Raw genomic sequence first — 16,581 nt, 5'->3', positions numbered from 1 at the left:
TTTGTTGCACTGTCGCTAGATTTAGTGTACTCCACCCTGAAGCAAATGCAGGGAGAAACCAGACTTGAGAGCCGCCGGGCACACCAAGCTGCAAAAAAATGCAGGGGTCCTTACGAAAAATAAACAAATTTTGTACTGACATGGCAGAAAGGGTAGCTCACGTTGAAGAAAGAACAGGAACCCTTGAGGAGGAAGTAGGACATTTACAGGTCTATAAGAAGTCGCACGAGAAGCAATCAGAGGATATGATGTGGAAGGTCGAAGATTTTGAGAATCGTCAGCGAAGAAACAATGTGAGACTATTGGGCATTGAGGAAAACAGCGAAGGAGAGAACATCATGTCTTTCGTAGTGACCCTTCTAAAGGGAGCATTTCCTGATTTAGCCCAATGGAACTGGGATTTGGAGGTTCAGAGGGTGCATTGTTTCCCTCTGACACAAAAGAGAGGTAATGTAGCAGGGCAAGGGGAACGGCCCAGAGCCATCCTAATATACATTGGCAACTTTCCTCTCTGGCAGGCCCTTCTGGATAGGGCAAGGCCGGATGCCAAAAGGACATACGAGGGCCATACATTCTTTGCTCGGCCGGACTTTTGTCATGCCACCGTTGAAAGAAGATGGAGGGTCCGGCAGCTGATAACTCCTTTTCGGGGGATTGGCTGTGAAGCATACCTGTTGTTCCCGGCACGACTTAAAGTTATTTTAAATGGGAGGGTGCAAATGTTCTTTTTAGAAATTAAAGCACAGGAATATATGTCTGAGCTGAAGGAAGCAAGGGGGAAAACCGGAGGGGTATGACTGACTCAGGGGGGCCCTAGTGCAAACTGAGAATTAGTGTTTATCTTAAAAGGTTAAGGCTTAGGGAAATCTCGGGAGTAATGTAAGCACAAAAGACTCTCCCCTGTGTGTACTTAAGGTTCATTTGATCTTTTTGTGATTTTTCTTCTCCTCTATTTTTTCTCTGGTATACATGTTATATATTACAATCAAGAGTGGAACACAGTGGTGTATCCGGGAATCGGGGCAGGGGGATCTGTAGTAACTGGAGATGTGAGCTACGGCTGCCATGCATAGGTCATATTTGACCTATTTGCCTGTGAGGGGTGTTGGGGGAGTGGGGGAGGGGGAGGGTTTGACTGGGAGGGGGTGGGATCCAGGGTAGGAGGGGAGGGAGTGGGCACAGCACAGTACAGTACTTGAGGTCTAATTTGTTAAACAAGAATAGAAAAGGAAGGAATGTGAGATGTCAAAGAATGGTCTCAGGAAGGCAAAGATTTAGTAAATATGGTATGCAGATCAGGAAAATGCTAAACATCAGGTAATGAGTCTTGGAGTTGCTTCAATCAATATATGTGGGTTAAACGACCAGGCCAAGAGATATAGAGCTGCAATAAATTTGAAAACACTGCGTATTGAAATACTTTGTCTTCAGGAAACCGAAATAGAGGGCAATAGAGGCAGTGTCTTGGAGCAGCTTGGGTTCAAACTTATCATTAACACCAAACAAGGCACCAAGACAAGAAGAGTGGTTATTTTGTCTTGCCACCGCGATATAATTTTTAAGATGAAAATGTCTGATAAATGGGGCCGCTGGGCGCTGGTTGAGTGTACGATATACGAGGATACATTTACTTTATGTTCGGACTACGGCTCGACCGGGGATGATCCTGAATTATTAGAGTTTTTGGATGCTGAACTAGCATCATGGCCTACCCCAGTAATAATGTATGGGGCTTATAATATCAATGGTTTGGGTGGGCTCTGGGGAGAAGCAGGACGCAGCTACGGGTGTGGGAAGAGAAGGGTTATTAGGACACTCTCCAATCTGTTTCAGAATAATGCACTCACGGATGTATGGCTGCGTTTACAACATGATGATCCAGGTAGTACGTTCTTCTCTGCACCCCATAAATCAGTAGTTAGACTTGATTACTTTTTTGTTTCATATTCATTGATTTCGAGGTGCAGAATAGAGAAACATCCTCGGATAATTTCAGACCATAATCCTTTAGTCTTAACAATCAATCTAGCGGTGGGGACAAAGCAAAAGCGGCTCTAGACTTTTGAGAGAGGATTGCTACAGGATCCTGAGTATGTTTCCCACATGAATGAATGGATCAAGGGGTTTTGGGAGATTAACAGGAAGAGCGCCAGCCCCGGGGTGGTCTGGGATACGTTCAAAGCTAGAGTCAGGGGGGAGACTATGAGTTATAGCCTGTATCGACAGAAGAAGGAGGTTCAGCTAGAGAAAGTGCTCTGTAGGATACTTAGGGAGGTTGAGGAGGAGCTCGCTGTGGCTATTCGAATGTGCAACCCACTGGATGGCATACTGCTCAAGCTGGCTTTAGCTAAGGCTGAATTAGGAGATTTAACAGCTACTAAGGCAGCAGAAAGATTCCTCGCTAGGAGGGAGCATTGCTATGAGTTCAGCGAGTGGGTCGGGCATTCCCTGGCAATCCGATTGAGACAAAAGAGTCTGGCAGGGGAGATTCGAGAAATTTCGGACACTAATGGGAATTTAATTGAGGGCTCACCAAGGATTCGGGAGGTATTTCGCCATTTTTATGAAAAACTTTACTGCGAGGAACAGCGAAGAGAGCAGAGTTCAGCGCAGGGTGTTGATACTAAAGATAGGGAGGCCCTCGAGACTTCGCTGACCCAGGAAGAGATTCATGTCACACTAGGGAGTCTCCCCTCCGGAAAGGCAGCAGGACCAGATGAGATTCCTCTAGAGTTCTACAAAACCTTCCTTGAGGTAATTGGACCTGATCTGGCTGATACAGTTTGTCAAGCCCAGCAAGGGAGTTCGGTTCCCGAGTCTTGGGCAGGGGCGGATATGAAAATATTTCTGAAAAAGGGCAAGCCCTCTAGAGAACCTGGCTCTTATAGGCCAATTACGCTTATGAATAGTGATGCAAAAATTTACTCTAAGGCTCTGGAGACCCGTTTAAACAACATAATTGGGAAATTAGTCCACCCCAGTCAGCACAGGTTCATTCCCGGGATGGGGACAACAGAGCATATCCACAGGGTTATAACCTTGTTTGATGTAGTTAAAGCCTCAGGGAACCCTATGGCTTTGGTTCTCATGGATGCTGAAAAAGCATTTGATAGGGTCTCTTGGGACTATCTGTGGGCGGCTATGAAATGGTTTGGCATTGGGGGAGGCTTTGTTAGGGCAATTCAGTCTCTATATCAGGCTCCTACGGCCCGGCTGAGATTGAATGGGGTGTATACCGCACCTTTGGCAATTAGGCGAGGCACACGGCAGGGCTGCCCGTGCTCGCCTCTCCTCTTTGCCATATACATTGATCCCTTGATCAGGATGCTGGAGGCTAGCAATAGAATTATTCCAATAAGATATCAAGAGCTGGAAACAAAAACACTGGCTTACGCAGATTACATTGCAGTGGTCACCCCTAATCCTACAGAAGCCCTAGCTGCTATTGAGGCAGAATCCCAAGCCTTCGGCCTGGTTTCTGGTTATGCGTTAAATAGATCAAAGACCCAGATAGTTAAAAATAGGGGGACCACTCTGGATGATCCGCAGGTGGCAGACTCTGCTACCTATCTTGGCAATAATATTACACCTGAGTTGGGGAAGTTAGTACACAAGATGCTTTCATGGTGTGTCCATTTCTTGGTACGGCCAGTTACTGTTCCAGATAAATACAAGACTAAAGTGCTCAGTTGAGAGACATGACTAAAAAATGTTTAATGTCATTGGTCACACATATGTGAGAAAAGTTTAAAGAAAACTAAGCAAGCCATTGCGAACACTACTGAAATGGCATATTTCAATCCAAAGCTTCATACAGAGGTTGTTGTTGATGCTAGCCCAGTCGGGTTAAGCGCTATCCTTGCACAGCACAGTGGACCCCCAAATGCTTAAAGACATATTGTGACATACGCAAGTAGAAGTTTGTCCCAGACAGAATGTGCTTAATCACAACCTGAGAAAGAAAGCTTAGCAGTAGTATGGGCTTGTAAACATTTCCATGTTTTCCTGTATGGAAAACCTTTTACAATCGTCACTGATCATCAAGCTTTACTGACGATGTTGGGAGATCCAAAGGTTAAAATGCTTCCTGGCATTGAAAGATGGGGACTACTGTTACAAGAGTATGATTATACCATTGTGTATTGTCCTGGGAAGGATCAGAACCCTGCTGACTACTTTTCCAGAGTGCCTGTACAAGGTCAAAGTATTCCATCCAAGACTGCCGAAGCCTATATCAACTTCATTGTAAAATCCAATAACACAGCCACCATTTAAGTAGCCCAGATAATTACTGCCAAGAGCCACAATAGTGACATGTTAAAACTGAAGTATATAATTGCACATCAGTCATGAAACCAACACACTCAACTGCTCACCAGTGTTTGTGAATATCAAAAGTGCAAAAATGTTAAGGATGAATTGTCCATTACTCAGGAAGGAGTTATATTATGAGGATTGAGAATCCTGATTCCGTAGAGTCTGAGAAAGAAAATAATTGAAATAGCCCATGTAGGACATTGTGGAATTGTTGCCACAAAATGAGCTCTATGAGATCGAGTTTGGTTTCATTACCTTAATGACAGGGTTGAAAAGGAATTAAAGGCCTGTCATTTATGCAGCTGCCTTTGTACAAAAACTGTTCACCACACCTTTAACATGTCAGAACCCCTGAAGCATGCATGGGAGAGAATAGCCATTGACTTTTTTGGGTCCACTTGACAATGGTCATCATCTATTGGTGATTATGGATGAATACTCACGATTTCCACTAATTAAAGTTCTTTCATCTAAAACTCAAGAACGAGCCATTGAAAGACTAGATGGGTTCTTTGTTATATGGGGTGTTTCAGCCATAGTGAAGTCCGACAATGGCGTGCCTTACAAAAGTCGAGAGTTCAGAGATTTCTTGAAGCATTTTAGAATAAAGCATCAAAAGTGCACACTTCTGTGACCACAAGCCAGTGGACTTGTTGAGCGTTTTATGAGTACGCTAAAGAAATGCAAGTCTAAAACTGTATTGAGAGCAATGAATACTAAGTTACCTCAATGGAACAATCAGAGAAAGAAAGATAAGATGAGAGCTCACGAGAAGGACTTGGTTAACAAGCAAAAGAGGAAAATGTATGCTGGCAAAAGATGACATGCAAAGAACATCATCTTTAAGAGAGGAGATCCAGTGCTCATACGACAAATGCAAATAAGAAAATCTGATACTCCTTTTGATGCAGAACCTTTCCAAGTCGTGTCTACTAAGGGACACATAGTGAATGCCCAGCGCCCTGGGAAGTCTATTACCCGAGACTCTTCTCATTTCAGGCACTTGACCAATAATTCATCAGATCTAATAGTTGAAAGAAAGATGGTCTGAAACACCAACAACTGCTGTTGCTTCTATACCGATGACGCAGATCCTGGACATCGGTGATGACACCTCCCAGTTCCCAGAACGAGATCAGGTTGAACAATTAAGGTGCCAAGAAGATTGATTGAAGAGGTTTGAATGTAAATGTCTATCTATGTAAATATTTTGTAAGCATTTTAAGTTCTTATTTAACAGAGGTGGGGGATGTAGTGTCTTGCGATTTAGAAATGATGGACCCCTTTTGGCTCATGATGGACTTCGTAGAACTGTGACGTATGTGTTACAGCAGAATACAATGAAGGCTGGTTTAGAATGTTGAGTTTGCGATTACACACAGAAGAATAAAGACCTGTATTACTATGCTTCGTGTGTGGTGTATTCCTTTGCGGGTACTAAGGCTGGGGAGGACGCTACAGTGAGGTACCCCCTCGGAAGTGATGCAAGCATTTTAAACTGATGTGGGGCTTGAGATGTAGCACTTGTGGCAATAGGCCTTTCTAGAGCACACAGCTGTAAGACATTCTTATCCTGTAGCCCTTTATCTAGACCCTAAACTAGATGCCCTAGGGTAAAGTGCTAAATAGGATGAACAGGTAAAAAGACAGTCCCTGGTGTGATGAAGGATGCCACATGACCTGCCTAGGATCTTGTACTCCCAGCTTGTGAGGTGAGGGAGAGCTAGAGTACATATACCATGAAAGAGTATTAGAATAAAGAGCAGGAACAGATGCCTGCTAGAGTGAAAAGGGAAACATTACGAGAAAGAGATCAGCAGAAAACATAAAAGGGTTTCTTCGTGAAAGAAGATACTGAAGGCACAAGAGAAGGTACTCAGGTAGAAGAATGCCACAAAATTAATTACAATGAAATCAGTGAAAAGAGACAGGAACAGACAAAGAAAAGTACGGGGGTCTTGTTAGGAGGCAGCTTGTGTAGAAAGGTGGAATCTGACTACATGGTTGCCCCCACTTTTTCCTGGTGTTTTGCTGGTTTTTGACTTAGTTTGGCTGGGATCCTGCTATTCAGTATCACAGACTATCTCCTTTCTGCCTGAAATTGATTACAGTACTTTAGGTACACTCCATATTGGATTCTGGGGTACCCGTATAAGTCCCTAGTATATGGTATACTATGTATCCAGGGCATAGGTACCCCAAAGGCCTACCAGGGGCTGCAGCATGTATTATGCCCCCCCTGGGAAGCCATCCATAATGACACCAAAGGACTACTACAGCAGCCTGTGTAAGGGGGTGCATGCACCCCTTACTGAGATATAGGTTCACTATATCTCTCCCTATCACTGCACATATAAACCTTTCAGTCACCCCCATGGCAGGCCTTATCAATCCTGAAGGCAGGGTGCTGGGTTTTATGTGAGAGGGTGCCCATGCCTGAGCAGAGCCCCTCTGCAGCCTTCTGAACCTTTATTCCGGGGTTGTTTGTGATGCAGCCAAACCATATACTCTTAAGTGCATTATAACCAAACGGTAAATGCTAACTTTGCAATGGCTGCACGGAAACATGTCGTGTTTGGTGTCGCACACCTTAGAATCATACCACCACACCAGTAACTGGTGTGGGAGTATGATCCCACCCTTCTTGAGGGAGAGTCATGATAGCACCAATATAACCGGTACCAGCTAACAGAGCCCTGGCATCACAAAATGGATGCTGCCAGCCACAGACACGGGTCTGCCCTCCTGTTGCTGGATAAAACTCTGGCTGGGGAGGCCTGGACTATAGGTTTCCTGTCACAGGGAGTTGTCACCACCTCCCAGACAGGCTTTAGTGTATTGGGGCTGGGTGGGTGCACTCCAAGAGTGCTTTGAAGTCTGCACTGGGGCACATTTGGTGTCCCTGTGCATAGTCCAGCTCAAACCGGTTGCAGGGGCTACCAGCCCCTGTTCTGGCGTGAAACTAGAAAAAGGAAATGGGTGTAGCCACCCCTATTTCCTGACCCTCCCATAGGTGGGTCTCTAGAATTTGTTCAACCCCTTCCTTGGGTATAAGAAAGGAACCCCTGGATACAGGACTTTAGATTACACCTGGATGAAACTCTGATACTGAATCCTGGAACTTTGATGATCTACATTGAACTAGATGACTGAAGAATCTCCGTTGGAGTAAAGGAGTTACTCCCCTAGAAGGCAGGCACCAAAGACGCATCTGACCGGTTTGCATCTCTGAAGCTCCCGCCGGACTCTGAAGAATTTTGCAAGACAGGAGGTAGGTTTCCATGGTCTTAGAGGTCGATCTGCGCCGACAGCAAGTCTCCGGCCCGTATCCCTTGTGGCGACCGTGCAACCTGAACCCCTGGACACTGTGTCACTTTGAAGAAGCATCAGCTTTCCAATGACTCCTGCAGCTGAGCTTTGGGTTAATCGTAGCCCTGACCGCGAGCAGCATTTGCACCAAAGATTGCTTGCCTACACTCCCCGAGTGTTCTGTGAGCTGGCCCTTTGTATTTTCTCTCGAGGTCCCTTCGCGATCCCTGGTCCGTCGACTGGTGGGTCCCTGTGAAGGCAGCTTTAACTGTAATTGGGCTTACCTGGTTGCTCCAGATGTGCCCTGACTCTCCATTGCTTAGGGAGTCCCCAGGACCTTGCTGGTCCGCACCGCAGCATCTTTTCTCTCCCTGCGTGGGTTGCTGTTGCCAAGGCTTGTTGGGTCCAATCTGGGCACTGACACCACAGCACTCGACATCCTTTGTGGGGCAGCTAGAATCCAGCTCCTGGTCATCATCGATGCCACCTGGTCCTCATGGCTGCAGAGTCAAGCTTCACCACTTCGCACCTGAAACACCCAACATCGGTGGACATTCGTCTATCGTGCCCCTGGTCACTGGCAAGGGACCCAGACTCTGTCCCCTCTGCTTTCAGGTTCTTCTGATCTTCGATCCAGGCTTTTCTCCTTCCCAGCAGCAGCACTTTGCAGCACATCGCCATTAAAATCAACGACGATTCCCGACATCATTTGACACCTATGCACCCGGCATACCTTGGTGAGGTAACGCGAGTACTCTGGTGCTCCCATGGGTGCTGGCCCTAGATCCCCCTAACTCTAAAGGGGCTTGCTCAAAGTCCTCTCCTAAGTGTCCTTAACTTCTAAAATTCCAACCACGACTTTCGCATAGAATAGTACGGGGCTCACGGCTGTGTTCTCACACTGCACACGTCCCCCGTGGGTCTCCTGTATCACTACCTTGGGTGGTTCCTTGGGGTCCCAGCGATTCTACGTGCTCTAGGCACTGTGTCTAGACATGTCGTGGTTCTTATACCACTTTCTTAATATATGGTTTGGTCCGCCCCTAGGGCCCATTGTATATTGTGCTATTTACTGTATTTTATTTAAATAGATTTACACTTTTCTTATTACTAACTCACACCCATTTTATCTTAACAGGTTCCATTCATAGCACTTGTGATTTATTCACAAGTCCGCTTTCGATATCGACAGTGAATGGGACGGAGCAAGAGTTTCATACTTCGCTTTTGATACCAATAGTAAATGGGACGGAGTATGAGTTTTGTCTCTCATTGATTTCAGTCACCCTTAACGCTTGGGTGAATACACACGTAAGTTAAAAGCTAACTACCGGAAGAGCGCTTGACGCGTCTTAACCTGCGAGAAACCGCCACACGAACACACCGGTAAGAGTAGCGAACTGCACCATCAGTCTGTTTGAATAATTACAACTAGGATAACAACACGCTCAAATCACCAAAAGAATGTTTCTTTTTAGTCATTGCAGTTAGTGTAAAAGATTTCCGGTTTTGTTTCCCTCTTTTAATCTTTGCGCCTAGTGTAATGAACATGTGTTTCCATAACATCTTCAAACACTTTCTGATTACGCACGTACCGATGTTGGTTTTCAATAAGTGGGGCATATTTGAATATCCGCACGTCTTACAAGCTAACACTGACAGTTGTTTTGTAAGAGAATGTTTTCTTTCGTAATATGTTTATTACGTAATATGTGAATTTGAGAAGTGGTTTCCTTCCCAGTATATTGAGCGATGGTTCTATTATTATTTTTAGATCATCCCCAGATGAAGTCCACGATGGCCGAAATGCATTGGGACCAGCGAAGTGTTTTGTAAATGCATGTTGGGATATGTAGTTTTCATACTACCAATTTTAAATGAATTCATGCTTGTGATGCAACAAGACTAAGGATGGAAATAAATTACCTTCAGTGACAATTTGCATTTGATTTATAATTTGGGATCTAACAAATTAACCTCATTAAGAGGACAGAATACCAGTGCCCTGGAGACATACCCCACATCAGTGGGGATGCGGCCACACTTCGTTTAATTCACTCGAGTTCAGTGAGTGATATCCAGGAGTCACAGGTCACTTGATTCAACAGAGAATAACATTTGGTTGTGCACAAACTTATACCCCATATACCCAACTCATCCACTACCATACACTCTTTTATAACTGCACAGTGATACTTCCATGAAGGAAGTGCGGCTAGCTTTAAAATTTAAGTTACACAAGAGTAGAAAGCTAAAGAAGTATTAACAATAAAGAACACAAGCCCTATTCTGTTCTTACCACTCATACCAGAATGTGTCGTGACTGGAAGAAGAGTTTCTTTTGCATGGATAACTACGACTGTCTTCTCCTTAAAGTTGCAATGGGAAAGAGAATTGGATTTTGGAGTACCTTTCTCCAGATTATGATAAAATATTAGACTCTCGAGTGTAGGACATGGAAAGTGCCAGGCAGTGGTATTTATCTAGTGCTTAATTTGTGGAAAAATAAGTCCCAGAGCCCAATATCTCTCTTAAAGATGCCACTGCAGCTTTCACCACCCACTCTCTCTGCAAGGGATGCAAAACGACAGTACCAATACTACCTACTTACAATTGCACTTCTGTAAATGACTATTCCTGGCCTCCCACAGCTGTAAGAAGGGACTGAAGGTGCCGGTATTATATATTTTTATGTATTTTGCAATGTTAACCACTGGCAAATACCAACACACATTGAGCAAACACGAGTACACATGCTGGTGGCCACAGGTCCAAACTGGAGCTGTGTGTAGAATTTCCAAGGACAATTTTCCAGTTTAGCTACAATTCAGTAAGAAGGGAAAGGATGGAAAGCAGGGATGAAGGGGTGAACAACAGGCATCTTCAGAGCAAACTCATTGATCCTGCACCCTCACAAGCAAATATCCAAGCAAGTAGCATGGATTCCCAAATTAATGCAGCGAAATCCCAATGTTTACCTAAGTGAGAAGGGGGACTGTCCTTAGTCTCCCACCCCTGGTGCCAACTCCTGGCTACATCCATCAATCGATGTCAGTGTTTAAAGACTTCAGAAAGTGCCTTGTTGGCTGAGTACCAGGGCAAGCCAGGTGTTTAAATTCCTGGGACGCAGACGACAAGGTATCTTGTCCTATTAGAGACAGTCATATTAGTGCAGTGCCCCAGACATAACACACAGGACAGAACCCTCTCTGGAACTCAAAAGCTTGATGCATCATCGATCCAAAATAAGACAGAGAGGTAGTTGTAGGATCCCCCTGGCCTTGCAACTCAGCTGACAGAGGGGATAATTATGTTAGTCCAGGGCCCCAAACCTGACACACGATCCAAAAGCTACATTGAGAGGCTCTATACCTAATTGATCCACTGAAAGGTAGACTCCCTGAGCTATTTGTGTTGCTGATCATTTTATCTTCACCAGGTACAGGGGCATAGGAGACAGTGAGACTTTTCTAGACCCAAATCTACAGTTTCTTGGAGGGCAATATGTGGGAAATGGGCAATAACAGACCATTATGAACTCCATCCTGAGTTACAGAGAGCAGGGTTGGGCACAAACTCCCAAACGGGAGGTTCCTTACCGCACAGACCTTGCCACACAACAATGGCTACCATTCTAAGATGGCGATTTTGGTGCCAGCCTAAAATTATAAAAGGTCCTGAGAGAGCCATGAGGAAGAACTAATACCACACATGCTCTCATGGTTAGTTGTGTGTTACTGATTACCAATTCACCACTCACAGAAAGTGAACGGCCACTAAAGAGTGAGTGAAAACTCACTACCAATAAGAATGAGATCTTAAATTCTGGAAGAGTCATGCTGTGGAAGCACAGTTTTTTGTCTACCCACAAGCTTCTTACAACATCTACGTTAGACTAAGTTAGGAACATTGGGGCCTCATTTAGACTTTGAAAGGACCCAGCTACTTGAAGGTTTTTCCACAAATTAGTGTTTTTAAATGCTCAAAAAAGTCCTGAATCTTGGTCTCCTGGTTGTTTCCTCTTGCTTTTCTCAAATCAGTCTATTGTTTTTGGATCTTGCCCTTTCTGCCCGAGCTTCTTCGGGCTCTAGTAGCACCAACCTGTGTTCTCTCCAGACTCAGTAAAGCTAATTAATGCCTGCAGTCTGGGATGGGCAGATGGCATGCTAAAGAATCTACAGTGGGTGCAAACCATGGGAGTCCGGCTTGTGGCAGGTCTACAGAAGTGTGAGCATGTGTGTGACTATTTCAGGTAGCAAGTGAACTCAACAGGCTTCCCTCCAGCCTCCTACGGTGAGTGACTCTTGTGCCTTGAGGCCAATATTCTTCGCTGTACTCCAGGTAGATGCTTGTGGTCAGAAGTGCGCCTCCTTCTGGTGGCTCCTTCTGTTCTGCAGACCCACACCAGCCGTTGGAATTTTTCTAGTCTAGCTCCTTTGCTTGGATTCTTCTGAACTTTCCTTACAGCAAGCAGCTAACCACGCTGCCTCAAGACTCATGTGTTTTCTCTCTGGCCTCCTGTTTCCCTACTGGTTTGCAATCATAGAGCCATGACACATTCCAATATCCATGCACCTTATAACTCACTCACTTCTGGGACAGGCTACCACTCTGTGAGCGCTGAGGTGCCCCTGCTAGAGGCTGAAGTGGAGGCGAGTAATCAGAGGCATAGCAAGGTCAGGTGGTACCCGGTGCAGAAAATTTCTTGTCACCCCCTGCATGACAAAATGGCAAAAATATGTGTTTAAAACACATATTTTGGCCATTTTGTCACCGCCCTCAATGATGACACCCAGGGCGGTCCGCTCCCACCGCACCCCCCTTGCTATGCCACTGCGAGTAATCAGTTCACTGGTGCAATGAGTATCGAGAACGAGAGAATGAGGATAAGACTTGTTTGATTGAGTATATTATTCCTTTTTATTGACCCAACTTTCCAGAGAGCTGTGGAAGTGTTTTCTATTATTTCTACACTGTTGCGACAGCCAATACTGCAAACAAATCAGGATAATGGCACATGCATCTCTTACAAGTGCGGTTATTTGTAGAAAGCACACATTGGCGGTCTTAACCAAAGGCCAACAAGCATTGGCATAGCCAATAGGATTCGCCTGTAAGACCTTATGTGTTAGCCATGCAGCACATTATCCTGGGTGCTGACCCACTAGGGATTGAAGGGCTATACAAATGTTATGTTGCAAAGTATTTAAAAAGTCGGAGAAATGTGGTGAAATAGTGCATTTTTTCAGCTCACATTTCCAAAACTAGGATGTAACAAAAAAAAACCCTTCTTGAAACCCTGGTGGAAAGAAAATGGCAAACAAGTACTCGGGTGCGGCTGTGTGTGTACCCGGAAAGCTGTCTTAGACCGGCTGCCACACACGACGGGGGGGCTGAAGCACTTTGAGCCGAATGGGCGTTGCGCGGCTGGTGAGAGTGGTGGCTGGAGAGGAACTGGCACGACCAGGAGAGTGTACGGAGCGCTGGTGAATATTGGGAAAGAGGGAAGGACTGCTGCTGTGCTCGAAGAAAGGTGGTTTTGAGCTTATTGTGTCTCCATTCATTCCCGCTTTGCTTTGCCAGTGACTACGGGTACCAGGAGGTGCCGAGAAAACTGCAGTCATCTAAGCATACATGATTAAAATCATAAATCAAAATAAATATAAATCCTTCTTGCTTGCTATTTGAATACAAGATAGAACCTACATGACCCAACGAAAGTGGACAATGTTGATTGTCTTCTAAAAATGTTTCAAAACACCAGCTGCCCAGGCTGAACAGAAAATAGCATTTCCAGTAAAAACGTGGTATAGCAGGACTGTAACAACTGGACAGAGCCTCTGAAAACCTACATAGGTTCACAGCAAAGAAGTGCCTTTATTGCCAAGTCAGTCATTAATCCTGTTAACGTCTGCTGTGATATTTGATTTCCGGGAAGGCCAACTCAGCCTTTCATCCTTCCAAGGTAAGTAAACTGGGTACCATTAAATTTGGTAACAGTAACATTTATTCTTTGCAGGACTTTGAAGCAAGAGGTGTGTGGAAACAAAAGCTTCATAAAAACAATGTTAAATTATTAAAATTACCATAATGATCAGAGTTTGCTAGACTTAAGTCAACAGTTTCTTCTGAGTGAATTAAAAATGTTGCCTGTCTTGGAATCTTGAGACCTGGACTTTGGCAGATCAACTCACGAGCTCTGTGAACAACATTAGCAGATCTGCCTTTGAGCCATACTTCTTATTTTTTGTCACACGGTTTCAAAACGCAAAACAATTTATTCTTTTAAACTGCTCCTACTTTCCTCTATTGTGATTGTCTGGGACTCGCCTTTCTTTGCCTGAGTGCAGTATAAAAGCTGCTCATTCTCTCACCCGTTAGGGGTTGGGAGCCTGTGATCTCTCACAGGCCACTGGGGGAATCAGGGTTTTGTTATAGCTGCCATCTAACCCGATGACATGAGCGCGCAGCTAGTTGTTATTGTTTCCAACCAGCAATACTTCACATGTTGGCACCTGTAGCCTTACTTATGAGAAGTAAAGTGAAACTACAAGTCCCAGAATGCTTAGTGCTGGTAGCAGAACACAGAGGACTGGAAGAAGGTCAGTTTTATGAAGTGAGATGATTTTGCTGCTATGTTTTGCTGGCAGTTTACTGTCCCTGCAGGATAGTAAGATTGTCATGCCCATTGGTCAGTCACACAGTCACATGCTGGCACACCGGACCGAGTCTAACCGCTACTTACGTTTGAGTTGAAAACATGGCGCATGCGTCATGAGTCACCCTTGTCTCTCCCAGTACTAAAATGTTCCTGCCCCTTTCTTTTGCCCTGCCGAGCTGTCAGAGGCACTCGCCAGTCTATTACTATTACCAGGTATCTGTGCACTCTGACGCTGACTGATCAAGCGCAACAACTTTCAACGCCATACTGATTAGACACAATTGGGAAATTGTGGAAAAAAGTCATCTGGAGCTATTTTTGAAAGCAGCAGTTAATCCCATGTGCTTCTTAAAAGCATGACCGATTGCAGAGCCTTCCGTCCCACGCAGGGGAGTCACTGTCAGCTGATGCCCTCCCGATGCACAACACACAGCTCTTTTATGACCAACATCACCCAATGCTTCTCCGGCAGTGTCACAGAAGCAGTAGGAACCTAACTGGGTTGCTTCTCCCGTCTGATGAAATTAGACAGCTCCTTTCATGGGGTGACTGCAGTCTGTAGCATTTGTCACAGCAGCATTGACTGGTGCAAGCCTGAGGGAGCTTTCCAAGGAGGAAAGGGGAGGGGAAAGAGAGTAAGTGGGGTTGGTGGGGATTCGAGGCGGAATAAGATCTTCAGAGCCTTCTGCCACAGCTGGCTTATTTACTCCTTCCTTTCTGCTACGTACCACAGCTACAGTTCACTGCATTTCCACAGAACCCCTGTCTAAAAAAAGTACGCTTGAGGGGCATTATACCTAAAACCAGTTTGAACTGGGTGAGCCGCATCAGTACATTTGATGAACCGGAGTTTCTCACTGTCCTCCTCACAAAGAGAAAAAAAACAAATAGACTATAAAAACAATATGGCTGCCTCCCCAGGGTCAAGCATTGATCCCACTCCTTTGTCGGAATGTCCAATTGTAACAATCAACGAGCTCAGATTGTGCAGCCTCCACATGCACAAATGAGGAGTGCTTGGAGGGCAACTTGGGAATGAGTATACTGTTCAGTGCAGGGGCTTGGCAACAATGGGACGGCTGGCTGAATCGGTCACCATGTTGGAAGGGACAATCATTTCACTTCGCAGCAATCGGGAACGTCCTGACTCCAAATTAAAAAATTGACAAACAACAGAGGAAGGGCCAGTCAACTCTCATCAAGAGGCAGAGATAGTGCATCAGCCGTGCTACATAACTTAAATAAGCCCGCGAGTGGTGCGCGCGCACGCTGTGTGAAACTCACACAAGAGCCCCTGTAAACGCAGGTCCCCGGAGGCTCAGTGGGCTATACCTGTGGCAGCTCCAGGAAGTGCCGGGCGCCATGATAAAAACAAAACAAGCCCGTGTGTGGTGCTCGCGCTGCAAGAAATGTAAGGAATGCAGCTGCCACTCTGCGCGCCGATGCTCGCTCCCGCAAGCAAAATGCCGTGGGAGTGAACATTTGCAAAAGAGGTGGGACATGGGCCCCCCTTTACCCATTTGCAGCCTCCCATTTCAAATTGACACAGCCAACAGCCAACCAAATGCATGGGGGAGTTAGACCCACACAGAAAACATGATTACATGAAGCCTCCCATAGGGCAGCGCAAGCGCGCTGCGCTAGGCTCGACCTAAAAATATATATGGGTTGTTTACCTCGACGAAATCATGTCCCTATTGTATAATAAATCACGACCACATGGTGTGTCTGCACCAGTGGACAAACTTCATTTTAAAAGCATGAGAACTGTGATTCTGAGTCCAATGGGAGAGGGGTCAGTGAGCGTGGGGGCGTATTCAAAGGTGTGGCTAAAAAACTAAATATTCTGTAACTATTTTTTGGTCTTTCACCTTCAGGAAACTACATAGAAAATTAAAACGTAAAATGCAATTTAAACTAAAAAGCGAGGGATGCACTTTTTATGTTGTGAAACCTCTGTTGGTTAATACGATCACTAAAACTGTATCGTAAGCCAATATAGTAATGGCTGTAGGGTTACAAGATCAGACATTCTTTTAAGGTCCATATCCACCGAAGACGCGCCAAAGGGACCAGGGGCCACAAACCATGGCCAAATTATTAAATACTCCTCAGAGACACTTCGTTCACTAGCCAACCATCGCTCCTCCCTCAACCAGATCACTTACAACCGCATTAGGGAAAACAACATATACTCAGAAGAGTGCTACCATGTACCTGCCCTCACTCCAAACCCCTATCACCCTTTTACCGCTATCGCAAAAACCCCTAGCCAGACCACTCTGTGCATCATC

General features: G+C 45.2%; 1 long non-coding RNA gene across 1 annotated transcript in view; it reads left to right on the top strand.

The window, feature by feature from the left end:
- LOC146870643 (uncharacterized) overlaps positions 1-9,538 on the top strand; it is a 77,664-nt gene extending 68,126 nt beyond the window's left edge. The window contains exons 2-3 of the long non-coding RNA XR_014959425.1: positions 8,765-9,012; positions 9,401-9,538. This is a non-coding gene — a long non-coding RNA (uncharacterized LOC146870643). The remainder of the gene's footprint in view (positions 1-8,764; positions 9,013-9,400) is intronic.
- Positions 9,539-16,581: the final 7,043 nt, after the last annotated feature.

This window comes from Triturus cristatus, chromosome 1_1 (assembly GCF_964204655.1).
Source record: "Triturus cristatus chromosome 1_1, aTriCri1.1, whole genome shotgun sequence".
Lineage (NCBI taxonomy): Eukaryota > Metazoa > Chordata > Amphibia > Caudata > Salamandridae > Triturus > Triturus cristatus.
This window is presented reverse-complemented; position numbering and strand designations above follow the sequence as displayed.